We start from the raw sequence: 27,179 nt of genomic DNA on the forward strand, positions 1-27,179 counted from the left end.
TTTGTGTTTCTCAGATATTGAGCATCCTTGGTTCAATTTATTCCAAGCTCTTTTATTTTCTTTGTAGCTATGTGAACAGGATTGGTCTTTGGAGTCCTTTCTCAGCCATGACATTGTCTGTGTATACAAATAGGCTGCTGATTTTCTCTCCTGCCACTTTACCACACTCTACTCTGGGTTTTGATAGTCTCGTAGTGGGGTCTTTAGGATCTCCTATATAGAGAATCATGTCATCTGCAAATAGGGATAGTTGGACTTCCTCCCTCCCAATTTGTATCTAACATTGAGGAATGAGAGAAAAAGTAGCAACGTGATAATGAATGTGCACGGAGCAAATGTCAGCAGTGACCTCCGATGCTACCTTTCTGTATTCTCTCTTGCTTTGTGGAAGACACGATTTGGCCTGTGTCCGACATGATCCATACTTTAAAGGCAGGGCTAGACTGTGGAGGGCGGTGAGTGGAAGCAGACCTGTGTTCTGTGGAGAACTCTGTAGATCCCAGGTGTTTCAAGTCCTTGTGTGCGTGGGTACGTAAGTGTCTGAATAAGTACATTCCAAAGATTTCCTCATGCGCAAGTCAGAGATAATGCCACGCGGAATGTTTGTAAGGAAGAAGAGAATGACTGGGTACCAAAATCTTTTCTAAGACCCAGTTAAACTCTTTTTCAAATTCTGGGTTAATAGGGTAGGTAATGTAAATAATACCAATTTCTAAAAACAAAAAGAAACTCTAGGAGATGGCCTTGATGTGGTTTTTTTATTTATAGCTATGGGTTCCTTTTTTAATTTTTTTTTTTTTTACTTTTCTTGAAGATCATATTTATTTATTTGACATAAGATTTACACACAGAGGGGACTTGAGGGAGGGAGGGAGGGAGGGAGGGAGGGAGTGTGTTTGGAGAGAAGACTTCCAGCTGCTGGTCCACTACCCAATTGGCTGCAATGGGCAGAGCTGAGAGTATCTGAAGCCAGGAGCCAGGAGCCTCGCCGGGATCTCCTCATGGGTGCAGAGGCACAAGGACTTGGGTGTCTTCTGCTGCCTTCCCAGACCCAGCAGAGAGCTGCATCGGAAGTGGAGCAGCCGTACTCGGACCGGCGCCCCTATGGGGTGGCGTCACTGTGGGCCGTGGCTTTACCCGCTACATCACAGTGCTGACTATTTTGTTTTGGTATTTTTTTTTGTTGCCTGGCAATTTCCAAATACTAAAAAAAAAATACAACATGTATATAAATATAATGTGTTTTCTTTTTATTTATTAGAGAGGTCCCTAATGAAAAATACTCTGTGAAATGTTAAAATGAATGGCACTTTCCGCACCACAGCTCACTAATCTAATACTTCGCCTGAGGCACCGAAACACTTGGTTCTATTCCCAGTCACTCCCCCAAGGCCTGGAACTTAGGGCTGGGCCAGGCTCAAGGCAAGAGGCTGGAATTCCATCTTGGTTTCCCTCTTGGGGGTGAGAACTCAAGTACTTGAATCTTCACGTGCTATTTCCCAGGTGCATTGTTGGGGAGGTGGATAGGAAGTGGAATCGCTGGGTCTCGAGCTGGTGATCTGATTGGATATGGACTTTCCAAGTGGTGGCTTAACCTGCTGCATCACAACCTGTCCTTTCTGTTCTTTTAATACCTGTAGGAGACATAATTTTATAGAAGAATCAATCCATTCATCTTTGCTTTCTTCTTCCCCTTCTGAAAGTGGAAAAATGGCCAATGTTTTAGGCATATTTGTTTATGATAGTCAAAGTAATAAACCTTACCTTTTTCTTGGTCATTCATTCTTCTAACAACATTTGAATACACAGGATTGCTGAACCCTGCAGTTACAGAGTTAGTATTCTTGTGGAGTTTGAGGCTTTTTGGGAAAGCTTTGTGGAAAAACTATACATTAGAATGACAAATTAGGGCGGCATTGTGGCATAGCAGGTAAAGCTGCTGTCTGTAACACTGGCATCCCCTGTAGGGAGCCTGTTTGAGTCCTGGCTGCTGGCTGCTCTGCTTTTGATCCAGCTGCCTGTTATGGCCTGGAAAAGCAGTAGAAGGTGGCCCAAGTCCCTGGGCTCCTGTGCCTATGTGGGAGATCTAGAAGAGGCTCCTGGCTTCGGATCAGCCCAGCTCCAGCCATTGCAGCCATTTGGGGAATGAACCAGCAGATAGATGTCTCTCTTTGTCTCTCCTTCTCTTTGTAAACTCTGCCTTTTAAATGAATAAACAAATCTTTAATAAGAATGAACATTTAATAGTGTAGTTTATTGGTAAGAGCCTTAAATAGAAAAGTAGGTTCTCATATTTCTTGTATAAGTGAAAAAATACTGTTTAGCAATATCTGTTAAAATGTGAAATGAACATATTTTTTGACCCAGCAGTTCCATGGCTCAGACTTTATCCTAGAGTTACTGTTGCATATGGGTATAAGAATATGCATTGCATCATCATTTGAACTAATAGAAGGTTGGATAAAGCCAAAATGCTTTCCAGTAGGAAATCACATCAGTAAAATGAATTACCTACACACGCTGGGTGTTGCGTAGCCATTGAAGTACCTACACACACTGGGTGTCGCGTAGCCATTGAAGTACCTACACACACTGGGTGTCGTGTAGCCATTAAAGAGGAGTGGGGCTGCTCTGGTCTGTATGAGCCGATCAGAGTATTCTCCAAATGTAGTCAGTGTAAATATCTGTATGCAGAAAAGTGTTTGATTTGCTATGAGTTATGCAATGAAGAGAGAGGCCAGTTTAGTTGTACAGTAGGTAAAGGTACCGCGTGCAATGCCTGGCATCCCATATGGGTGCCCATTCACTTCTTGGCTGCTTCACTTCCATCTCTGCTAATGCTCCTGGGATAGCAGGGGAAGATGGCCCAAGTGCTGGGCCCCTGAACCCCCATGGGAGATGCTGGATGAAGCTCTGGGCTCCTGGATCTGGCCTGGCCCAGCCCTGTTTGTTGTGACCATCTGGGGGGTGAACCAGCTTATGGAAGACCTCTCTCTGTCCCTCTCTCTCTGTAACTCTGATTTTCAAATAAATAAACAAATCTTAAAGAAAAAAGGGTATATGTCTGTACGCTAGGCTGTCTGTCGAGAAACTCCCAACTCTAGTAACTCTGATTGCTCTGGCGAGGGGCACTGAGTGGTGGAAGAATAGGTGCGTAGACTTCATTTTGATTGTATACCTTTTGAATTTTTTATTACATGTTTATTTTATAAATAAAATAATTAGAATTAGGTAAGGGAGTATGTGTGTGGTATGCTGGTTAAGATGCTGCTTGGGATGCTTGCATCCCATATTGGAGTATCTGGGATTGATTCCTGGTTCAGCTCCTGATTCCAGCTTCCTCAAGTAGTTGGGTCCCTGCCACCCATGTGGGAGAGCTACACTGAGTTCTAGCTCTGCCTGTTGAAGGCATCTGGGTAGTGAACCAGCCATAGAGAGATTTGTGTGTTTGTCTTTTCAATAAGTAAAATAAGTTTTAAAAATAATTACATGGGAATAACTTCAGGGCTTATGATCCTTGAACTTCCTTATTTTCATAGGAATGTATGAATTTCTGTGTTGGACCAAAGGTGTGCCAATTCTGCTTATCAGAGACAAAATATAGTGCTAGTGGTGGCACATGGTCATTTTAATTTTGTCTGTCACATTGTTTATTAGTGTAGGGAGGGTTTCTAGAGCTTGCAGTTATTTATAACTCATGTATTTATGTATCTACATGGTATGTATTTGTATACTTATAAACTATGTAATTATATTTATTGTTAACTGAAAATGCTGATAAGGAGTGGATAAATGAAGGGATTGAAAATGGAAAGTAATATTAGAAATGATGAATGTTGAGTTTGTATACAGGATGAATCATTCAGAACAAACAATTTTAAAGGGTGAAGTTCAGATCTTGAAGTGGGTTCAGAAGAAACAAAAGTCAGAGCCATTACCATAAGCCTCTATGGATTTCTTAAGAAAGGTCCCCTATGGGGTTGCTTCGGTTTTTTCACATTGGAATTTCTTATTTTGATTGTGTTTAAAATTTTCATTTTTAGTTGAAAGGCAGAGAGGCATAGAGAGAGAGTCAGAGATCTTCCACCTGCTAGTTCAGTCCCCAAATACCCCTAACAGCTAGGGCTGGGCTGATGGAAACCAGGAGCCTGGAACACAGTCCAGGTCTCCCATGTAGGTGGTAGTATCCCAGGTGATTGAGCCATCATCTGCTGCCTCTCAGGCATTAGCAGGAAGTTGAATCAGAAACAGAATAGTCTGGACTCAAACCAGGATATGGGATGGATATGGGATGTCAGTGTCCCAAGCAACTTAACTGCTGTGCCAGAGACCTGCCCTGAATTTTATAAGCAAATGGGCTGAGGAGCAACCTTTCATTCCAGGAGCTACCCTGATGGTAAACAGAGGCACTGCTGTACCCTGATGGGGTGAGCCCAGTGTTTCTGTGGGTTACAGTGGATGGACGGAGGGATTCTTGGGCAGCATAGATAGGGGGCGTGAGGAAGACATGCTGCAGGAGCTGTGTTGAGGATGAGGGCGTGAGCTGGGCTTAGATGACAACACTGTATACAGTTGCAAAGCTGGAGAGGAACTGTGAGTGGACCAGTGTGGCTGGGGTAGAAGGCGTGAGGACAGGGGATTCTCCCAGAGTGCCCATGGTGCGTAGTTCCCATAGGCAGCTAGGCCCTGGCAGTCATGTGCCATGGTTCACCACGCTGCCCTGTGATGGTGAATGGTTACCCCACTGCTCCAAGGACATTCTCCTGCTGAGGGGTGAGGCAGTGCACTGGAAGCAGGAGAGAACAGGGACTTCTGCACTAGGGAGGCTGTTTTGTTTGTGCTTGTGTGCGCCTGTGCACCCCGCCGGAGTCACTTTTTTTTTCCTTTTCTCAGCTGTCTTCATCGTAGAAGAGCCCCTCTCCCTATTTGCACTCACGGTGTGAGGCTGAACGGAAACTCTTATGACATATGTTCTCTCTTATTGTATTTGGATTTGTGTGAAACTCCTTTCCCTCCCTCCCTCCCTTCCTTCCTTCCTCCCTTCCTTCCTTTATTCATTTGAAAGTCAGTTACAGAGAGGCAGGGGGGGGAGAAAGAGAGATACAGAGAGACAGAGAGACAGAGAGAGATATATCTTCCATCTGCTGGTTCATTCCCCCAGATGTCTACATTGGCTGGGGCTGGGCCAGCTCAAAGCCAGGAGCCAGGAGCTTCTTCCAGGTCTCCTTCCATGTGTGTGAGTGCCCAAGTACTTGGGCCATCGTCCACTGCTTTTCCCAGGTGCATTAGATGGGAATTAAATTGGAAGTGGAGCAGCCAGGACTCCAGCTGGTGCCCATATAGGATGCTGGCGTCACAGGCAGTAGCTTTTACCACTACACCATAATGCCGACCTCTGTGTGAAACACTTTCTACTGTGCGGGCACATACCCGGCCCTTCATAGCATGGAATGCTCTCAACAATGTTTTGTCTGTCAGCGGTTTTCAAAAAATGCTGTGTGCACTCAGTGCTTTATTTCCATAGAGCGGTGGGGAAGGCGGTGTGCAGGCCAGCACCAGCCCTTGCACCTCCCGTGTAGTAGCATGCTGGGTCATTCATACCCCTTAAGGACAAAGCTTCTCCTTTGCAGCTGAGATCTTCTAATGTTCAGAAACTATCCAGAGGCATGTTACTCTGGAAAGCTTGAACTAAATAAACCTGGTCAGATGCTACTTCTGAGTTAGGAGAGAGGGATGGAAATAAACTTTTTTGGCTAAAGTAATCTTGCTCACAATTTACCACAAATCGCTGACTAGAAATGCTTTTAAGATACTTGTCTAAGCTACCATAAGCTAAAGGTCAAGAAAAAATTTTAGAACACATTTCGAGAAATGATTGGCTCTGTTTTGCAAAAGCTTTTGCCAAGCTGCTTATTCCATAATTACCCTGTGAGACAAAAGCTGGTGGAAATTGTTGTGTTTGGATTCATTAGGAACTTAGTCTTGAAGTGGACCATAGTACTGTTTCCCTTTCCTTTCTTCCTTCCTTTCTTTCTTTTAGATTTATTCATTTATTTGCAAAGCAGAGTTATAGAGAGGCAGAGGCAGAGAGAATGGGAGAGGTCATCTACTGGTTCACTCCCCAAATGGCTGCAACAGCCGGAGCTGCGCTGATCCAGAGCCAGGAGCCTCCTCCTGGTCTCCCATGTGGATGCAGGGGCCCGAGGACTTGAGCCATCTTCTACTGTTTCCCAGCCCACAGCAGAGAGTTGGATGGGAAGTGGAACAGCCAGGACTGGAATTGGTGTCCATATGGGATGCTGACACTGCAGGTGATGGCGTCACCCACTACACCACAGCGCAGGCCCCTGCCTCTCTCTTCTGACCAGAAACTGGAACCCAGGGAAGGCACTAGGGTTAGGTGGAAAGGGGGCACGTGATTCCGAAGATATTGTACAGCTGCCTTTACTGGTTAAGTTATTTAAGGTCCGCTTCTCCTGCTGCAGAGCAGTTCGGACCCTCAGGAGATGTTGGTGAGCCTGTGCTGCATGCCGGGGTGGGTCCTTAGCCTGTGCAGTTGCCCTGGTGTTCTGTCATGTGGCTGCCGTCCTTTTCTGCATCTCATTGACTTGTGGAGTGAAGAATGGCTCACGTTTGTTGGCAGCATTGCAGTTCATTTGTTCAATTAGCATTGCAGTTGTATGCCTTCTTCTAAAATCTCAGTACACTTTAATGGTCATCCCGAGGATCTCTTTGCAGCAACAGTGCTGGTAGCCTTGAGAAACTAGAGAGGATGGTGTTGACTTTCCTTAAGGTTACTTAAAATTGGAGAAAAAAATTCTTCAATAAGAATGAAATTTAGAGCTGTTTTTTCCCTCATCATAAGCTTGTTGTTTTTTTCTTTCCTAAATTCGACAAATATTTATTAAGCACCTAAGATGTCTTAGGAAAGGACATTGAATAGAGTTTATCTTGGAGGAACTCTTTGGAGAAGAAGGGCAGGTGGCTGAGGTGTTGTTGACTCCTTTAGGAAAGGAGAGATGTTTCAGAAGTAGCTGCAGTTTTAGTATAACAGGAAGTCATCCAGAGTGCAGGGAGTGGATTCTGAGTCTCAGCTGAATGACAGCTTGGGCTGAGGTGGTCCTGGTGTTTTCTCAACTTAGCCAAAGAGTGCTTAGAAGCCCATGGTGGCAGCCAGGTGCACACCACTCAGGGCCAAAAGCCATCAGCTGGATATCCAGGTTGGTTTGGGTGGGAGAATATGAAGGATAGGAGCTTGTGATGTGGGTTTGGGATCTTGACATCAAAAGAATTTGGGTGGTGATGCCCCAGGATCCAAGTTGTAGCCTGTGGTGGAATTAGAGCCCCCTGGAAGTAACCTTTCTCTTGGCTGCTAGGCCAAATCGCGTTCCCTGGGGGAAGGTTTTGATTTTCACAGCATTGGAGGTGTTACTGGCCAGCTAGAGGCCAGGCCTGCAGCTTTAACACCCTAACATGCACAGGAAGGTCTCCCATAGTGAAGTCCAAAATGTCAGTAGTGAGAGGCCCAACATGAACTTTAAAAGCACAGTTGAGTAAAGGCAGTAATCAACTGTTGAGCATGGTTGTTTTTTTCTCACTACTCTGCTTTGTGGAACTGTGCATCCATCCCTTCTCTCCTTCAGTGACCATTTACAGAGCACCATTTATGTGTCAGGCACCATGCTCTGCAGCATTCAGAGTATAGACGTTAGATATTCCCTCTTCTTTTTTTAAAAGATTTTTCTAGCAATGGCTGGGGCTGGGCCAGGCCAAAGTCTAGAGCCAGGAGCCAGGAGCTTCATCCACATCTCCCACATGGGTGGCAGGGGCCGGACACTTGGGCATCTTCCACCACTTTTTCCAGGCCATTACAGGGAGCTGGATTGGAAGTGGAGCAGCCAGGACCTAAACTGGTACCCATATGAGATGCCAGTGCCCCAGGTGGTTGCTTTACCCGTTATGCCACAATGCTGGCTCCCATCACCTCTTTCTTAATGCTTATTTTAAATTGCATGTAAATATAGAAATATATTCTTACCAATAAATAAGTAAAACCCCCAAAATAAATAAAAATAAAAATAAGACCCCAAAAATGCCAGCATACAAAACTGGTACCTACTTTGACCACCACCTTCAGTCTTTGTTCCTTCCTGTATTTGGTTGGTGTAGCCAGACATGTGATGGTTGCTTCCCTACATCTGATTCTTTCCTGCTTATATGCTATAGAGGCATATGAAATTAAAAAAAAATTATTTTAAGAAAGATTTACTTATTTATTTGAGAGCTGAGTTACAGACAGAGGAAGAGATACAGAGAGAGTTCTTCCATCCGCTGGTTCACTCCCCTGTTGGCTGCAATGGCTAGAGCTGGGACAATCTGAAGCCAGGATCCAGGAACTTCTTCTTCCGGGTCCCCCTCATGGGTGCAGGGGCCCAAGCACTTGGTCTGTCTTTCACTGCTTTCCCAAGCCATAGCAGAGTGCTTGTTAGGAAGAAGAGCAGCTGGGACATGAACTGGCATCCATATGGGATGCCAGCACCACAGATGGAGGTTTAGCCTACTACATCACAGTGCCATCCCCCAGGCATATGAAATTTTGAAAAATTGTCTTAAGCTGCAAATTTTTTAAGACAGGGACCAGGTGTCAGGTTTCTCTTTTTTGACTTAGGATCCTGGTACACAGTTGTCACTCAGTAAATGTTTGCTGAAATAAAGAATGAAATGAATCAGAAAAGAATCAATGGGTAGCACAAAGAATGCCAACTTTGAGTTATGGCCGGCAGACTTTGGAAGGCTAAGGTTTGTTCATTGGAACAGTGAGTTGATATTAGGAATGGAAGAAGTATTAAGCCATGAAGAGAGATTCAGAGCTGCTGGGGTATAGAAAGAGGTCCCAGTTGATGAGTTGGTAGGAGGAAGGATGGGTTCAGAAGGAACAGAGACCTTCATTGTGTAGTGTTCACGAGGTCAAGGGCATTCTTGAGGAAGGCTAAGGCAGGTTCGTGGTGGGAGGAGCTTATTAAGGTAAAAGCTTTTCAGAACTAGAAGAGTCTGAAGGTTCGTCCGGAGTTTTGGTGTGATGGACTGTTAGTGGTCCCTCTGTGTTTGGGGGAATTCTGTGTATGCATCTTAGTCCACATATACATCCCCTTTTATATTAAAGAAGATTCAGTATTTTTTCACTAAATGAGTCTTTTTGGGGGACATTTTCTTCAGTTTATGCCTATCAGCCTCATTCTTTTAATGACTGCATGATATTCCATGTGAGGTTTTCTGTTGTTTGGAAAATGATTGTCTAAAGGTTTTCTGTTATTGGACATTTAGGTTGTTTCCAGTCTTGCTGTTATGAACAGCTCAGCTTGTTCCTGTGCATGTGAGGCAAGTATGGGAGGACACAGTCTGAGAGGTGGGATTGGTGGCTTCCTAAGGGGATGCACGTTGAAACTTTGGATAGGCATATGGCCACTCAGCCCCAGAGATTCAGACTCAGGGAACAGTGAATTAGAATGACTTTTCTGTATGTTACTACTTTGACTTTTCAGCAGTCTAGATAAAAATAATGGTAGGTTGGCTTTTAATTTGTATTTCTTTAATTTAAAGGGATTTAAAAAAATCTCTAAAATTCATTTGAATTTCTTTCATCAAGAAATTACATTTGAAAGAAGTTTTCCTTATTGATATGTAAGCACTTTTTATAAATTAAGGAAATTAGCTTTTGTTATTTGTTTTGCAGTTTCCCATTTAATTTGTCATTTGTTTTGAATTTGGTGTGTGTGTGTGAGAGAGAGAGAGAGAGAGAGAGAGAGAGAGAGATTTGGGCCAGACAAAAACATTTAACGCAATAAAATATGTAAGGTATTTATTTAAAAACCTTTTTTTTTTTAAATTTTTTGACAGGCAGAGTGGACAGTGAGAGAGAGACAGAGAGAAAGGTCTTCCTTTGCCGTTGGTTCACCCTCCAATGGCCGCCACGGCCAGTGCGCTGCGGCCGGCGCACCGCGCAGATCTGAAGGCAGGAGGCAGGAGCCAGGTGCTTTTCCTGGTCTCCCATGGGGTGCAGGGCCCAAGCACCTGGGCCATCCTCCACTGCACTCCCTGGCCACAGCAGAGAGCTGGCCTGGAAGAGGGGCAACCGGGACAGAATCCGGCACCCCAACCGGGACTAGAACCCGGTGTGCCGGCGCCCCTAGGCAGAGGATTAGCCTAGTGAGCCGCGGCGCCGGCGGTATTTAAAAACCTTTACCTCTTGTTTCTGAGAAAGCTCTTCCCCACTTGGGATTTAAAAATAACTTTCTGTGCGTTCCTTAGGTGCTTTAATGGGGATCCTTGGATTTTTATTTTGATTGTGTCATTTGTTAGTTTTGCAACTTTGGGCAAATTATGTATGCAACCTTTCAGAATGTCAGTTTTCCATATAGAAAAGGTTAGATAAGAGATATGTAACATTGTGAAGAACTTTGAGTTCTAGCATTTCTTGCTGGTGCCTTTTGTGTTGTGAGGAGTTGTGGAGCAGAGGCAGGTTGAGGGAAGGAGGAGAAGCAGGAAGAAGGCATGGAAGCAAGGTGGACAAAAAGCTCAAAGGGGGCTGGAGAGAGAAGCCAGCACTGTGAACCCATACTCGCACACACCGCACACACTCTCACTCACAGGCGTACTCATGGTGTACACAGGCATGCACACTCACAGGGACACACATGACCACACAGGTATGCACACAGTGTGTACTCACATTGCCACATATGTGGACAAACATGACACAGGCACACACATGCACATGGCACATAGAGAGACACACACATACACTCACACTCACAGGCATATTCATGACACACACAGGCATGCACACTTGCAGGCTCACATAGGCATGCACACAGTGCATGCTCACACAGACACATATGTGGACACACAGGCACACATATGCACATGGCATTTACAGAGGAAGACACAGCACACACTGGCATACATACAGGCACTGACACTTGCATACACATGCATGGTACACAGAGGCACACATATGTGCACACATAGGCACACACTGGCACATAGGCTCACACACATACACACTCTCTCACGTGTAAGACCCTAGAGGACAGAAGGAAAACTAAGGGAAATGGTGGGCACAGGAAGCTAATTCTGAGGACCCGAGAAGGATGCCTTCATATCAAGGAGATAAAAGCATTTTGGGTACTTTGCTCATTTCCTTCCGTTTTCTCTTTTTTTCCTTTTCTTCCTTCCATCTACCCCAGTTTCCTTCTTTCTTATGTTTAAAATAAAATTAACTATAGTAGAGTAGGTTGTGAATTAGCACAAATGGCAAAATGCAAAAGTTAAGTTTCCAAAGTTTTACTTCTTTTACTGTTAAATTGATTTATTGTGTAGCAGTCCCTTCGAGCTCTAACATTCTTTGTGTAATGTGTGTGTATTTTAGCATTATTATAACAACTGTAAATTTTTGGGTGGGCATTTTGACAAAGCAGATAAAGCTGCTGCCTTCTATGCCAGCATCTCATGTTGGTGCCAGTTTGTGCCACAGCTGCTCCATTTCTGATCCAGCTACCTGCTGATGACCTGGGGAAAGCAGCAGAAGATGGCCCAAGTGTTTGGGCCCCCTCACCCATGGAGGACACTCAGAGGAGGCTCCTGGCTCCTGGGTTTGGCATGGATCAGCCCTGGAGGCTGCAGCCATCTGAGGAATGAACAAGTGAATGGAAGATCTCTCTCTCCTTGTCTCTCTCCCTCTCTCTGTCACTCTGGCTTTGAAATAAATGAAATAAACCTTAAGAAAAACAGGACTAATTTTTGCATTTCCTGCTTTTGGAATTTAAGTATATAAAATTAACTATGTATTTCTCTATATTTTATCTCTAACACAAAAGTTCTTTTTGTTTTTGACAGGCAGAGTTGGACAGTGAGAGAGAGAGAGAGAGACAGAGAGAAAGGTCTTCCTTCCATTGGTTCACCCCCCAAATGGCCCTTACGGCTGGCGCGCTGTGCCGATTCGAAGCCAGGAACCAGGTGCTTCCTCCTGGTCTTCCTGGCCCAAGTGCTTGGGCCATCCTCCACTGCCTTCCCAGGCTACAGCAGAGAGCTTGACTGGAAGAGGAGCAACTGGGCAGAACCGGCACCCCAACCAGGACTAGAACACGGAGTACTGGCGCCGCAGGCAGAGGATTAGCTTAGTGAGCCATGGCACCAGCCAAGAGTTCTTGTAAGTTGTGCCTTCGCGAAACCTAGTTTCTGTCTTTGGCTACCTGTCTTTTGTGTGACCTTGAGTTGGGATATTTGACTTCTAGCAGAAATACCTCCCCAACAATGTGCAGTTAGCCAAATTCTCCTGAGGCAAGTCCTTCTAAAGTATAATTCTCAATTATGTTCATAGCTTTTTTAAAAGATTTATTCAAAAGGCTGAGTTACAAAAAGGCAGAGAAAGAGAAAGAGAGGGCTTCCATCTGCTGGTTCACTACCTCAATGGCTGCAACAGCTGGAACTGGGCCCATCTGAAGTCAGGAACCAGTAGCTTCTTCTGGGTCTCCCACATGGGTGCAGGGGCCCAACCACTTGGGCCATCTTCTATTGCTCTTCCAGTCCATCACAGAGAGCTGGATCAGAAATAGAGCAGCCAGGACTCGAACTGGCACCCTTATGGGATGCAGATGGTGGCTTTACCTGCTAAGCCACAGTGCTGACCCCTTCATAACTTATTTTTATAAAGCTATTTGTACTTTGCTCTTAGACCCTAATTATGATTTTTGGTTTTGTTTTGATTAAAACGAAAAAAAACATTTAAAAATCAATCATGTGGGGGCTGGTGCTGTGGCATAGCTGGTAAAGCTGCCGTAGTGCTGGCATCCCATATGGGTGCCAGTTCGAGTCTCAGATGTTCCACTTCCAATCCAGCTCTCTGCTATGGCCTGGGAAAGCAGCAGCAGATTGCCCAAGTGCTTGGGCCCCTGCACCTGTGTGGAGACCAAATGAAGCTCCTGGCTCCTGGCTTCCGACTGGCCCAGCTCCAGATGTTGTGACCATTTGGGGAGTGAACCAGGGATGGAAGTCCTCTCTCTCTCTCTCTCTCTCTCCCATTTTCTGTCTGTAACTCTATCTCAAAAAGAAAAAAAAATGGCGTTGTAGTTACTATCATGAGGGCATTGAAGTTGAATACACTTTGACCTTTTAGCCGATAATAATTCCCTGCCACAAACCCCTTCTCACTCAAAAATATTTATTTATTTGTTTGAAAGAGACATAGCCACAGACAGAGAAAAAGATACACAGACACCAACACTCCTATCCATTGATTTACTCCCCAAGTCCTACAATGATTGGGGAGGCTGAGTTGGGCCATAGTCAGAAATCAGGAAGTCAGTCCTGTGTCCCTGTGAGTGGAAGGGCCCAGCTACATGGGCCACCACCTGCTTCCTCTCACAGGACACGGTAGCAGGAAACTGGAATCAGTAGTGGAGCTGGGACTTGAACCCAGGCACTGAGATTTGGATGTAGTTGTTCCAACCAGAGGCTTGACCTCCGTGCCAAGTGCCTGCCCCTAATATTAGTTTTTCAACCTCAGGTTTACCCTGAGATGACCTGGGACAATCTCATCTGTTGGATTCCTCAAGTTGCTCTTGAAAACAAATGACTAGGGCCGGCTCTGTGGTGTAGCGGGTGAAGTTGCTACCTGCAGTGTCGGCATCCCATATAGGCTCCAGTTCTAGTCCCAGCTGCTCCACTTCTGATCCAGCTCTCTGCTATGGCCTGGGAAAGCTGTAGAAGATGGCCCAAGTGCTTGGGCCCCTGCACCTGCATTGGAAGAAGAAGCTCCTGGCTTCTGGCTTCGGGTTGGTGCAACTTCAGCCATTGAGACCATCTGTGGAGTGAACCAGTGGATGGAAGACCTTTCTCTCTGCCTCTGCCTCTCTGTCACTCTGCCTTTCAAACAAATAAATAAATCTTAAAAAAAAAAAAACAAACAGATGACGAGACTGATCAATGTCATTGCTGGTTACCCTGGCCTTGGCTGTCAGAGTGCTAATTGGAAAGGAAGTTTTATGGTCATCAGAAGTACATACCAGGGCCAGCACTGTGGCATAGCGGGTAAAGCCACCGCCTGCAGTGCCAGCATCCCATGTGGGTGCCGGTCTGAGACCTGGCTGCTCTACTTCTGACCAAGCTCTCTGCTATGGCCTGGGAAAGCAGTAGAAGATGGCACAAGTCCTTGGGCATATGCACCCGTGTGGGGAACCGGGAAGAAGCTCCAGGCTTCTGGCTTCAGAACAGCCCAGCTCTGACTGTTGTGGCCAACCGGGGAGTGAACCAGAGGATGGAAGACCTCTCCCTCTCTGTCTGTCCTTCTCTTTCTGTGTAACTCTGACTTTTAAATAAGTAAATAGATCTTTTCTTTTTTCTTTTTTAAAGAAGTACATACCACAGGAGAAGGGGACAGAGGACTCATGGCTTTGGCTACTTAGGGGAAGGTGCTGACTGTCCAGCTTTGATGAAATGCCCCATCCCTCCCCCCATTTCTGGAGGGTGGCTCACTTTTACTGCTTTCTCATTTTATGTATATTTCTCCCAGTCTCTCCAGCTCATCCCTGCACTTGAAGTGGAATCTGATCGGGATGTGTTGTTGGAGGTTCTGCCCTGTGTGGGGTGGGCAGGAGGTGTAAGTTCCAGGGACATTCTGTCAGGGCATTTGACTTAGTTGGGCAGCTGGTAAAGCAATTGAACCCAACTAACTGAAAGTTGATGGTGTAAAATATGGTATAAGGTGGCTGGCGCCACGGCTCACTAGGCTAATCCTCCACCTTGCGGTGCTGGCACACCGGGTTCTAGTCCCGGTCGGGGCGCCAGATTCTGTACCAGTTGCCCCTCTTCCAGGCCAGCTGTCTTCTATGGCCCGGGAGTGCAGTGGAGGATGGCCCAAGTGCTTGGGCCCTGCACCCCATGGGAGACCAGGATAAGTACCTGGCTCCTGCCATCGGATCAGCGCGGTGCGCCGGCTGCAGCACGCCGGCCATGGCGGCCATTGGAGGGTGAACCAACGGCAAAGGAAGACCTTTCTCTCTGTCTCTCTTTCTCACTGTCCACTCTGCCTGTCAAAAAAAGAAAAAGAAAAACAAATGGATACATGAGTGAGTGTTGAGGGAGATGTTGGTTAACAGATGGACATTGCAGCCATCCGGCGCAGTGGGATACCTGCATCCCACACTGGAGTTTCTGGTTTGAGTTCAGGCTCCTCTTCTTCTGATCCAGCTTCCTGTGAATGAGCTCCATGGGTCCCTGCCACTCATGCGGAGACCGGGTTTGAGCTTTGGGCTTCTAGCTTTGGCCGAGCACCGCCTTGGCTGAGTCACACCCGGAGCAGAAGAAGCTGACTGAAGCGGGCCTGGGGCGTCAGAAGGACGCTGGATGTGGCAGGGTGCAGATGTGTCCCGTGGCACCATGGCGACGGCCAGTGGGGACTGCGCCTGCGTCCTGCACTTTGACCCGGAAGTGCACACAAACGCATGCGTACCCCGACTGCCCCACCAGCACTCTTGTGGGAGTCAGCACCGCGTCCGCTGCTGCCCGAGAGCCTGCACAAGCTGTGAGGAGCCGTGCCCGACGCTGATGGCCAAGCCTGAGGGAGACCCTGCAGCCCCAGAGTCAGGCCAGGATCAGGAGAGGCTTCGTGTCCGAGGCTACTACACCGTTTCCCGGGTGCGGTTCTCTTCTTCGGCCCCTTCCGGAAGCAATGGCCTTGGCAGACCTCTGTCCCGCTGGCAGACCACCCCTCCCCCCACCGAGGTGAGTGACGTGCGGCTGTTGCGGTTTCCCGTTGGGGTTGTGCCTGTTGCTTTTGGGTGCCGAAGTCGCGGTCATGCTGTGCGGACGGTCTGGAAGGGTCCCCAGGGTGCAAGTAGCTGTGCGAGAGCAGTGGTGGCTCCGTCTCCTCCCGGAACTGTCCCACGTTCCCGACTGTTTGCTTTTTGAGGGCCCAGCCACCCTGCTCTAGACCTCTGAGACTGTTGTTGGGAGGAATGAGAGCGAGAATGTGTGTCTGTGTCCTGGTCTAGGAGGACAGTTTCCGGTTACTCGCGTTTGGTGTGCTGTTAGTGCTCTGTGGCTTTTTAATGAAAGACCATTGTCAGGCCCAGGTGTACCATCTGTTCTTAATTTGATGATTTTATTTTTTTAATACTGCGAAAGTAAGGAAGGTTTTGTGAAATAGGTTTTCTGTGTCTATCGGGATACTTTGTGGGCTTTTCCCATGTGGATACTGTTCTGGGATATATTGCTTTGGTATAGTAGCCATCCTTGCATTCCCAGAGTAACTCTCAGTTGCGCACAGTGTGCTAAGCTTTGGTTGTGCTCCCGGATGGCATTTGGTAATATTTTATTGAGGCATGTGACACATTCATGATGGATATTTGTGTGCTGTTTTCTTTATGATGTGTGCTTGTTTTGGATGTTGGGATAACGCTGGTCTGATGGAATAAAAAGGAAAGTTTTTCCTCTTCCTCTCCCTTTTGGAAGGGAAAGAACGGATTTTAATTATCTTTTAAATGGGAGTTCTCACCGGTGGAGCCGTCTGGTCCTGGACTTTTCTTCATGTGTATTTGTTTCCCACTACTGCAGTCTCTTTTCAAAGTATAAGTGTATTTAGGGTTTCTTGTTTTACTGTATTCAGTTTTAGTGGTTTGTGTCTTTCTGACAATCAGTCCACACTGTAGCAACATTGACCAAATCCTTGTGCCTTGGCTTTTCCATAGTGTTTTCTGATTATTATTTTGGTAAGGTAGGTAATAGTGTCCTCTCTGTCGTTTCTGTTGTGAAGTCATTTGAGTCTGTTCCCTTTTTTCCCTTGTTTCCTGTGGATAAACGTTTTGTCCATGTCACTGAGTGTTCAAGAATAGTATTTTGGTCTCACTGAATTTCTGTTGTGATATTTTCTATTCCGTTGGATTTATATCAGTTTGTATATTTTTCCTCCTTCCACTTTCTTAAGATTTTCTTTGCTGTTCTAGTGTTTTAAGGTAAAATGCCCACTTTGGGAGACCCAGAAAAATTACTGGCTCCTGGCTTTGGATTGCCCCAGCTCCAGCCATTTTGTCAATTTTGGGAGGTGTACTAGTGGATAGAAGACCCCCTCCCCCCGCGCTTCTGTATCTCTGCAGCTCTGCCTTTCAAAGAAATGCATAAATCTTTTAAAAGAAAATATTGACAGTAGTTTTATCATTAGAAACAACATATGCTACAAGAGAACGGAGAAACTCTTTGAAGTACTGAAAGATAAAGAGTGTCAGCATAGAATTCTTTGCACAGTGAATGTATCTTTCCAGTGTGAGAGTGAAATAAAGACTCCAGACATAGAATCACAGAAATAATTCATCACCAGCAGATCCACACTACCAGAAATATAGAAAAAGTCCTTTAGGGAGAAAGAAAATGTTACTAAGTGGGTATTTGAATCAACACAAAAGATGAAAACATGAGAATTGAAAGCTACATGGTTAAATGTATACAGATTTTTAAACTGTTTAGTCACTTTAAAAGATAAATGACTTTTTTACAGCAAAAATACTAAAAATGTAGCATACAGTTTATAGCTTTTTAAAGTTAAATGTGTGGCAACTGTAGTACAACTGTAGAGAGAGTGAAATGGAAATACACCATTTGACATGGTACAATATCACTTGAAGATAAATGTGATAAATTTAAAATATATATCATGAAACCTAAAGAAGTCACTAGAGGTAAATAAGTAGGGGTATAATTAACCCATAAAAGAAATAAAATGGAATCATGGAAAGGAAACTGATCCAAAAGTAGGCAGATAAAGAGGAAAAATAGAACATAGAACAGATAGAAAACTCCTAACTAGGAGATTAATTTAAACTCAGCTATTTCATTAATTACATTAAATGTAAATGGTATAAGGAACTCAGTTACAAGCCAGAAAGATTATAACATTGAATCAAAAAGCAAGACCCAAGTATAGGCTCCCTAAATGAAATTCAGTTTGAATATAATAGCTTGAAAATTGAAATATGGAGAAAGAGATACACATTAGTCATCTACAAAACTGGACTAGCTACATTAGCAACACAGATCATGGAATATTTTTAGGATCATGGGATATTTTCAATGATAAAGAAAGTCAATCCATGATGATAAATGATTTGATCCATCAGTAAGATATCAATCTAAGTATTTATAGACCTAGTAACACAGCTTCAAGATGCTGACACAAAAGTTGATAGAACTGCAAGGTTTATCTGAAAATCCATAACTAAAATGGGAGATTTCAATATTCTTATCTCAGTAATCAGTAGAGCAAGCAGATAAAAGTTGGTATGGAAACAGTCTTAAAGATATCACAAACCAGTTGACTTAATACACATATGTAGAACACTGAAATCAATAACAGAACACACATGTTTTGAAAGCACTCAGAAAATATATATGGATGTAATTCTTTAGGTCATAAAGGAAGTTTTAATAAATTTAAAAGGATTTACTTAGTGCTTCAAGGAATACATGAGAGCTATAATTGAATGACAAAGATTTCTGGAAATTTTTCCATTGTTAACACAATAAACAACACTTTTAAATAACCTGTGAGTCAAAGAATAATGACTAAAAGACAACTTTTTATGTTATCTCTTACCAGCAACCCCAGGCTCTTGGGGAAGCTGTTTTTCCCTCAGGCGTGGGATGACATCCTCAGTTAGCTAAGAGATAGGGCGTATGGCTGCCTGTGTCGTTGTTTCTCAGGATAGTCAGGAGATGGCCCCACCGTGATCACGTGTGTGAGGGCAAAGAGGAAGTGTTTGTTGACACAAAGAATGGAACACTGTATCCACATGGGTGTGGGTATACATCCCAGGCAAGCTACATTTCTTGTCTTCATGAGAGTTTTTATCTGATGGTCAAAGTAGTACCCAAAGGAAGATTTGGGGAATTAAGATCCATAATCTTGTTAAATTCTGAAATGTCCCATGTGTCATCTTTCTCATCTAACAGATTGGTGTTGTCATTTGGATTTAAATTTCATGATGGCAGAGAAGAAAAAGATGCTAGAGACCAGTTAGGACAATAATTTTTCAAAGATTTTTCTTTTTTGTACAGAAGAGGACTAGGAGTGTTTATGTGTCATCATCATAGTCCCTAGGGTATTAAACAGTGATTATAACTTTTTTTCCTATTCAGGTAAATATTAGAATACAAGTGACTGATGACAGTAACTTTGTTCTGAAATATTTTTAAGTAGCTAATTCAGAAAATTCAACTCAAATTTATAAAAATAACGTGAATTTTAATACATTATTTTAAGTAGTCTTACAACATCAAAAGTGCAATTTTCTTTTCTGTGCTGTATTATAGATGGTGAATTTGAGCCCAAACACACAGGGTTAGTTTTTCACCAATTAATACAATTAATAGCAAAGACAGGATAAGAGAAAACATTTTCTTTCTTCTAGAATTATATGTGCTGGGTCCGCTACACCAGTCCTCTTTCTATGTTCTGTATCGATAATAATGATCATGATAATAATAAGATGATGTTGATGAGGATGAGGATGAACTCCAGGGACCTTACCCATTATATCTTTGTAGGCCAGTACTTGTTATACTGTGGACACTTAATAATGTTTACTGAATGAATATACAATGATAACTCCTCATAGAGCTATGATTTTGACCTAGGTGAATACAGGATCTGGGACCTCGATCCAGGTCTCCCACATGGGTATCAGGTTCCAGGTACTTGAGCCATCACCTGCTGCCTCCAAAGGTCTGCATTGACAGAAGGCTGGAATTGGGAGCTTGGGCTGGGAATTGAACCCAAGCATTCTGATATGGGATGTGGGTGTCCCAAGCCATGTCGCAACCAATTCACCAAATAGCCGCCCTCCATATTAGCTTTTTTTAGAAAATTATTTATTTATTTATTTATTTATTTATTGAAAGTCAGAGGTATGCAAAGAGAAAAGGACAGGCAGAGAGAGAAAGAAAAAGAGAGAGAGAGAGAGGGCTCCTATCTGCTGAGTCAATCCCCAGTTGGCTACAATGGCTGGAGCTGCACTGATCTGACGCAGACCAGCTTTGGCTGGAATTTTGCTGTGAAGTCCTCTGTGTAATGTGGTCAGTGACATCACCAAAGGTTGTGCAGCCAGCAGCACAACCTTAGTTTATGTTTGCCTTAGTTTATGTTGCCTTGGGGATTTATGAGCCTAGTGTGCCAGGCAGGTTGGGTTTTGTGGCTATGACACAGTTACTGTAGCTCAGTTAACAGAAGCACCCTGCAGAATCGGAAAGCACCTTCAGATTCAGACTCCTGGCACCCTGCTTGTCCACCATTCATTTCATGTGATGCTGATGTTACTGGAGGGGTGGGGAGGGGTCACAGCCACCCAGCCAAGCATGGACTTGGCACTTAGCTTTTCAGACGAGGTGCTTCCCCGGAGGTTACTGTCACAAACACAGCACTGACCTGCGGTGTCAAGTGATCACGTGTGGGAGCAGGAGCAGGAGGAGGAAGGAGCCAGCACTGGTCAGGGCAGCTTATTCTTGGTGTGTGTGAGCAGTGCCAATAAGCTGTCAAAAAAAATTATGGTTTAAAACATACAGCCGGCTGGCACCACGGCTCACTAGGCTAATCCTCTGCCTGCAGTGCTGGCACACAGGGTTCTAGTCCTGATTGGGGTGCTGGTTCTGTCCCGGTTGCTCCTTTTCCAGTCCAGCTCCCTGTTGTGTCCCAGTAACGTAGTGAAGGATGGCCCAAGTCCTTGGGCCCTGCACCCATATGGGAGATCAGGAGGAAACACCTGGCTACTGGCTTCAGATCTGCGCAGCGTGCCAGCCGCAGCATGCCAGCTGTAGCAGCCACTTGGGGGTGAACCAATGGAAAAGGAAGACCTCTCTTTCTGTCTCTCTCTCTCACTGTCTAAATCTGCCTGTGAAAATTCACTTTCACCTTCAATTCACTTTCACCAAGACGCTCAAGCAGCTCAGAGGGAGCACAATTGATTCTGTTTCGACAGGTCCTGATGTATGCTAAGCACTGCCTTATTTATTTGTCATGATGTTCTTAGGAAGAAGGTGGGATTGTGTACATTTTACAGCTGGGAAAACGAAGCTGTCAGTGATGAAGTGTGTGCCTAGAGTATTTCAGTTAGAACGAAGGTACTTCAATGAATTCCTAGAAAATGGAATTCAAAGATAACTTGATTTTGTTGCAAAAATGTTTGAATTCCACAACGTAGGTTTTTTTTTAATAATAGACATTTTCATGAAGTTTTTTCAAGACCTCTCACGTAGGTATCCATGTCAAAATTTTTTATACCAAAACCAATTTTTTCGGAGCAGGCATTTGGTGCAACAGTTAGGTCACTTCCTGGGACACCCGCATCCTTTTTGGAGGGCTGGACATAGACCTTGCTGATTTTTTCAGAAGTCTACGCTTTTTCCGTCACATCCGTGACAATGAGCTCTGGCAGGACATCATGCTTTGGTGCCACTCCCAGACATGCATGTTCAGTTCCTCTGTGGAGGAGCTGTGGGGAACTGTGACCCAATACTCTGTTTTCTCATTAGCCCAGTTTGTCTTAACCTGTGAGCAAGAGCACATGTTTAGAAAAGTAAGAGGACAGCTCTTATGGCAGATGGATTTCTGCTCCCATGCCTTCCGTGGGAAGGACTTGCCCTGCCGGAAGTCAGAGGCACAAGGCAGCACTGGTGTATCTCTGTGTTTGTGGTGCAGGTGGGCAAGTGGGAGAACCAGACCCTGAGCCCGAGGCCCACGGTGTGGCCCTGGTACAAGTCCTTCTCTGACTGTGAGCTGGATCACAACCACCTGAGCATCGTCACCCTGGAGGAGGCCCCCTTCGTTATGGTGGAAGACATCAACCCGCTGACTGAGGCGTGTGAGGAACACGGTGCCGTGTCGGAAGTTCATCAAAATCAAGTGAGTGCCAGGGAGGCTGTGGTCTGGACATGCCCACGCCTGTCACATAATGCAAGTCACTGATCACAACAGCATCTGTACTACAAAACATAACACAGAACACACTGTTGTGATAGCTGTAGTGTTAGCAATGGGCTTATGTTTATGATTGCCTGGAGATGCACTAAGTTTACATGCATTAAATTCTCACAGCCATATGAGGTGAGGGCGTTTGCCATTTACAGATGATACAGTTGAGTTATGGACAGGTTGGAGAACACGGCTGAAGCCATCCAGAGGTATGGCTGACTCCAGCTGTGTTCTTACCCATGGTGCTCAGTCATCCCCCAGCATCCTAAAAAGTCTCTCCTTAAAGGATTTCTTTCTTTCTTTCTTTCTTTTTTTTTTTGACAGGCAGAGTGGACAGTGAGAGAGAGAGAGACAGAGAGAAAGGTCTTCCTTTGCCGTTGGTTCACCCTCCAATGGCTTCCACGGCCGGCACACTGCGGCCAGCACACCGCACTGATCCGAAGCCAGGATCCAGGTGCTTCTCCTGGTCTCCCATGTGGGTGCAGGGCCCAAGTACTTGGGCCATCCTCCACTGCACTCCTGGCCACAGCAGAGAGCTGGCCTGGAAGAGGGGCAACCGGGACAGAATCCGGCACCCCGACCGGGACTAGAACCCAGTGTGCCAGCACCACAAGGCGGAGGATTAGCCTATTGAGCCATAGCGCCGGCCTTGTTACCACTCTTAATTATTAATAATTATCTATTTTCAGTTAACTATATGCTCATATGTTTAACCATATAATAAGTAGAGAACAGTATGGAGAAAAAAAAACACTGTAGAAAATCATCTATCACAGAATGTCAGTTTCCCTCCTACCCATTACCCTTTAGGTCTCTATTAGTTACCACAAATCAGGGTAATATATGGTATTTGTCCTTTCAGAATGGCTTATTTCACTAAATATACTGGTTTCCAATTATATCCATTTTGTTGCTAAAGACAGCATCTCTGTAATCCCCAATGGGTTGTGTTACCTAGTGTATATAGGCCATGATTTCTTTATCCAGTCATCAGTTCATGGACATCAGGGTTGATTCCATGTCTTAACTATTGTGAACTGAGCTGTACTAAACTTGGAGGTGCAAATAATCCTTTCAAATTGCTGATTTCATTTCCTAGGGGTAAATCACCTTGAGATGGATTGCTGAGTCATATAGTAGATTTATTTCCTGCTTTCTGAGGTATCTCTACTTGCTTCCACAATGGCTTCACCAGTTTATGTTCCCACCAACAGTGGATTACGTCCCCATAGTTGTCACATCCTCAGTAGCATTCATTGTTTGTTGATTTCTGTATGTGAGCCATTCTAACTGTTGTGCAGTGAAACCTCATTGTCATTTGGATTTGCAATTCTGTGATGGTTTGTGATCTTGAGCATTTTTTCAAGTGTCTGTTGGCCATATGAATGTCCTCACTTGAAAAAATGCATGTTCAAGTCCTTTTCCCATTTCTAAACTGGATTTTTGGTTTTGTGGTTGTTGAGTTCCTTGAACTCTTTATAGATTCTGGATATTAATCTTTTATCAGTTTCATAGTTTGCAAGTATTTTCTCCCATACTTTCAGTTGCCCTTTCACTTTGCTGAGCGTTTCATTTGTAGCGCAGAAGCTCCTCGGCTTGATGGAATCATATTTGTCTCTGCTTTTATTGCTTGTGCTTCTGGGATCTTTTTCCCTAGAAATCTTTGCCTATGCCAATACCTTTCGGTTTTCCCCAATGTTCTCTAGTAGTTTGATGAGATTGGGTTTTAGATTTTGTTCCTTGAAGTATTTTTAATTGGTTTTTGTATAAGGTGTAAGGCATGGGTCTTCTTTCATAGTTCTGCATGTGGAGGTCCAGTTTTCCCAGGACCGTTTTTTGAAGAGACTGTCCTTTGCACCTGGGATTGATCTTTAGCTCATTTGTCCAATAGAATTTGTTTGTAGATGTGTGCACAGATTTCTGGAGTTTCTTTTCTGTTCCATTGGTCTATATGTCAATTTTTTGCTTATACCATGCTGTTTTGATTGTAACTGCCCTGTTCTGTGTCTTGCAGTCTGTCGTTGCGATGCTTTGAGCTTTGTTTATGTATATGTTTTAAATTTGTATTTAACAAATATAAATTTCAAAAGTGGAACTTTTGGATTATAGAGGCTTTTCCCCCCATAACCTCCCTCCCACCCACAGCCATCCCATCTCCCACCCCCTCTCCCATCCCATTCTTCATCAAGATTCATTTCCGATTAGTTTTATATACAGAAGATCAACTTAATATATACTAAGTAAAGATATCAACAGTTTGCACCCACACAGATACACAAAGTATAAAGTACTGTTTGAGTACTAGTTTTACCATTAATTCGCATAGTACAACACATGAAGTATAGTGCTCATTAAGAAATGCCACTCATTTACTTTTTTCCCCCATTTTCTTTTTAATAGGTACAGTAGCATCTTAGGAACATCAGATTACTTGTTAGAACAAGGAAACTGTGTCTTCCAAAACCTGCCTTACAGACTGTCAGCCAGGATATCTCCTGCACGAGGCCTTTATGAGAAGGAGACAGGCAAAAAATGCAGCGTTAAGAACACAGTTGCATAGGGAAGCAATGCCTCTCTACATGTTTTCCTCAAACTTCTATTTCAGATCATTGGGCAGAGAGAGTGCATATTCAGGAGTTCTAAACCCCTGCCCGAGCCCCCATCACAGACAGAGAGATGCAGTGGTAAAATGGACCTGTATATTACATCCTCAATCCCCACTTCTGGTTGAGACAAGGGTTACTTAGAGGACTTTTCTCATCACTCTGGTTAACGTGTTTCTGGTTTGGATCAGAAGTGAGCAGAGGGCCTGTGGCATTATGGAAAGGACCTGAGTTGATGTAAGTCTGAATTGAGGTCAGTCCGTGGCTTGACCTGTTTCTAGGGGAGTTATATGGCATCTTTCATCCTTCTCTGCCTCTTCCTCAAAATGGAGATAATCGTGGTTTCATCATCCGTTTGTTGTGAAGATAAATAAGTTCAGGTACTTGCGGTAGTACCTGGCACACCCAACGTTCTCTTTAAGTAGTCTTTGTTCTTATTAAAAATGTGGATGTGTGTGTAGGAAAGGGTGTGATAGTGGGGAGGAGCTGGGGGGAACTGTGGCCTGATACTCTGTTTTCTCTTTAGCGCCAGTTTGTCTTAACCTGTGGGCAAGTGCATGTGTTGAGGAAAGTAACAGGATAGCCCTTATGGCAGATGGATTTCTGCTCCTGTACCTTCCATGGGGAAGACTCACCCTGCTGGAAGTCAGAGGCACAAAGCAGCAAAAAGCCTAAAATTGGGATTCCAGATGAAATAATCTTACTTTAATTTAAAAATATTTAAATGAACACTGACCACAAACAATGCGTAGTCTGGTGCTTTGGGGACCTGACTCTGTTCTGTCATCCAAGGCACTCTTTCTCCAGGTTGTCATTTTAATTTTTCATTCCTTGGGTATTAGATCACTGGATGGTTGAGTATATTTCTTTAGTTATTGTGAAAGTTGAAGGTGGAGGGAGGAAAGAGAGAGAGAGGGAAGGAGTCTTCCATCTGCTGGTCTACTACCAAATTGGCTGCAATGGGCAGAGCTGAGAGTTTCTGAAGCCAGGAGCCAGGAGCCTCCCCCGGGGTCTCTTCATGGGTGCAGAGGCACTAGGACTTGGGGCATTTTTTACTGCCTTCCCAGACCACAGCAGAGAACTGCATTGGAAGTGGAACAGCCAGGACTCGAACTGTCGTCATGGGATGCCGGCACTGCTGGTGGTGGCTTGACCCACTACCCCACAGTGCCTTCCGGAAGCCGTTCCCCCTGGGATCCAGCTGTCTGCTAACACGCCTGGGAAAGCGGAGGGAGACGGCCCAAAGACTTAGGCCCCTGAACCCAGAATGGAGCACCAGATAAAAAGTCCCTGGCTTCTGCTTCGGCCTGTCCCAGTGCTGGCCTTTGTAGACACCTGAGGGGTGAACCCCCATATGAACTATCACTCAGAGAGAGAACAGTGCTTGCGATGGCCCCTGCACTGCTTCTCTCCCCACGTGGCTTTGATGGCCAGCGCTGGGCCAGGCAGAAGCCAGGAGGCAGGGGCTCCATTCAGGACTCCGAGCGGCAGGGAGGCAGGATCCAGAGAACCTGGGCAATCAGCAGTTGCCTCTCTGGGTCACAGTCTGGAGCAGCGGGACTGAAGTGGCCCTGGGGCTTCTGTCCCTGGATGCTGCAGTGCGAAGATGCGTCCTGTGGTGCCATGGCAACGGCCAGTGGGGACTGCACCTGCGTCCTGCACTTTGACGCGGAAGTGCACCCTCTGACATGGCCGCCTCTGACCTTGGCGCATGGGTAGGAGTCAGCGCCTGCGTCTGCTGCTGCCCGAGAGTCTGCACAGGCCATGAGGTAAGGAGCTGTCCTCGACGCTGGTGGCCAAACCTAAGCCTGACCCATCAGCCCCAGGGTCATGCCGGCATCAGGAGAGGCTGCGTGCCCGAGGCTGCCAAGCCATTTCCCAGGCGCGTTTCTCTTCTTCAGCCCCTTCCGGAAGCAACGGCTTTGGCAGGCCTCTATCCCGCCAGCAGACCGGGCCCCCTTGGAGGTGAGTGACGCGTGGCTGTTGCGGCTTCCCGCTGGGGTCTTGGGTGCCAGCGTGCCTGTTGCTCTTGGTCCCGAAGGCTCCGGTGGAGTCGCAGTTGTGCTGTGCGGACAGTCTGGAAGGGTCTCCAGGGTGCGAGCAGCTGTGCGAGAGCAGAGGTGACTCGATCTCCTCCCAGAACTGTCCCACGTTCCCGTCTGTTTGCTTTTTGAGGGCCCAGCCACCCTGCTCTAGACCTCTGAGACTGTTGTCGGGAGGAATGAGAGCGAAAGTGCGTGTCTGTGTCCTGGTCTAGGAGGACAGTTTCGGGTTCCTGGCATTGGGTGTGATGTTAGTGCTCTGTGGGTTTTTCATGAAAGAGCCTTGCCAGGCCCAGGTGTACCTTCTGTCCTAATTTGATGATTTGTTTTAATACCGCAAAAGTAATGAAGGTTTTGTGGAATAGGTTTTCTGTGTCTATCGGGATACTTTGTGGCTTTTCCCATGTTTGTTCTGCTCTGGGATTAATTGCTTATGTATGGTAGCCGTCCTTGCATTCCCGGAGTAACTCTCAGTTGCGCACAGTGTGCTAAGCTTTGTTTGTGCTCCCAGATGGCATTTGG

General features: G+C 45.3%; 1 protein-coding gene across 8 annotated transcripts in view; it reads left to right on the plus strand.

Annotated features, from left to right (window-relative positions):
* The window catches only part of LOC127486052 (uncharacterized), a 227,872-nt gene that overhangs the window by 55,324 nt on the left and 145,369 nt on the right, over window positions 1-27,179 (plus strand). For all 8 annotated transcript variants that reach the window (XR_011384513.1, XR_011384511.1, XR_011384505.1 and 5 more), the window contains one exon: window positions 21,740-21,943. The gene's annotated coding sequence lies outside the window, so the exon portion shown is untranslated. The remainder of the gene's footprint in view (window positions 1-21,739; window positions 21,944-27,179) is intronic.

This window comes from Oryctolagus cuniculus, chromosome 19 (assembly GCF_964237555.1).
Source record: "Oryctolagus cuniculus chromosome 19, mOryCun1.1, whole genome shotgun sequence".
NCBI lineage: Eukaryota > Metazoa > Chordata > Mammalia > Lagomorpha > Leporidae > Oryctolagus > Oryctolagus cuniculus.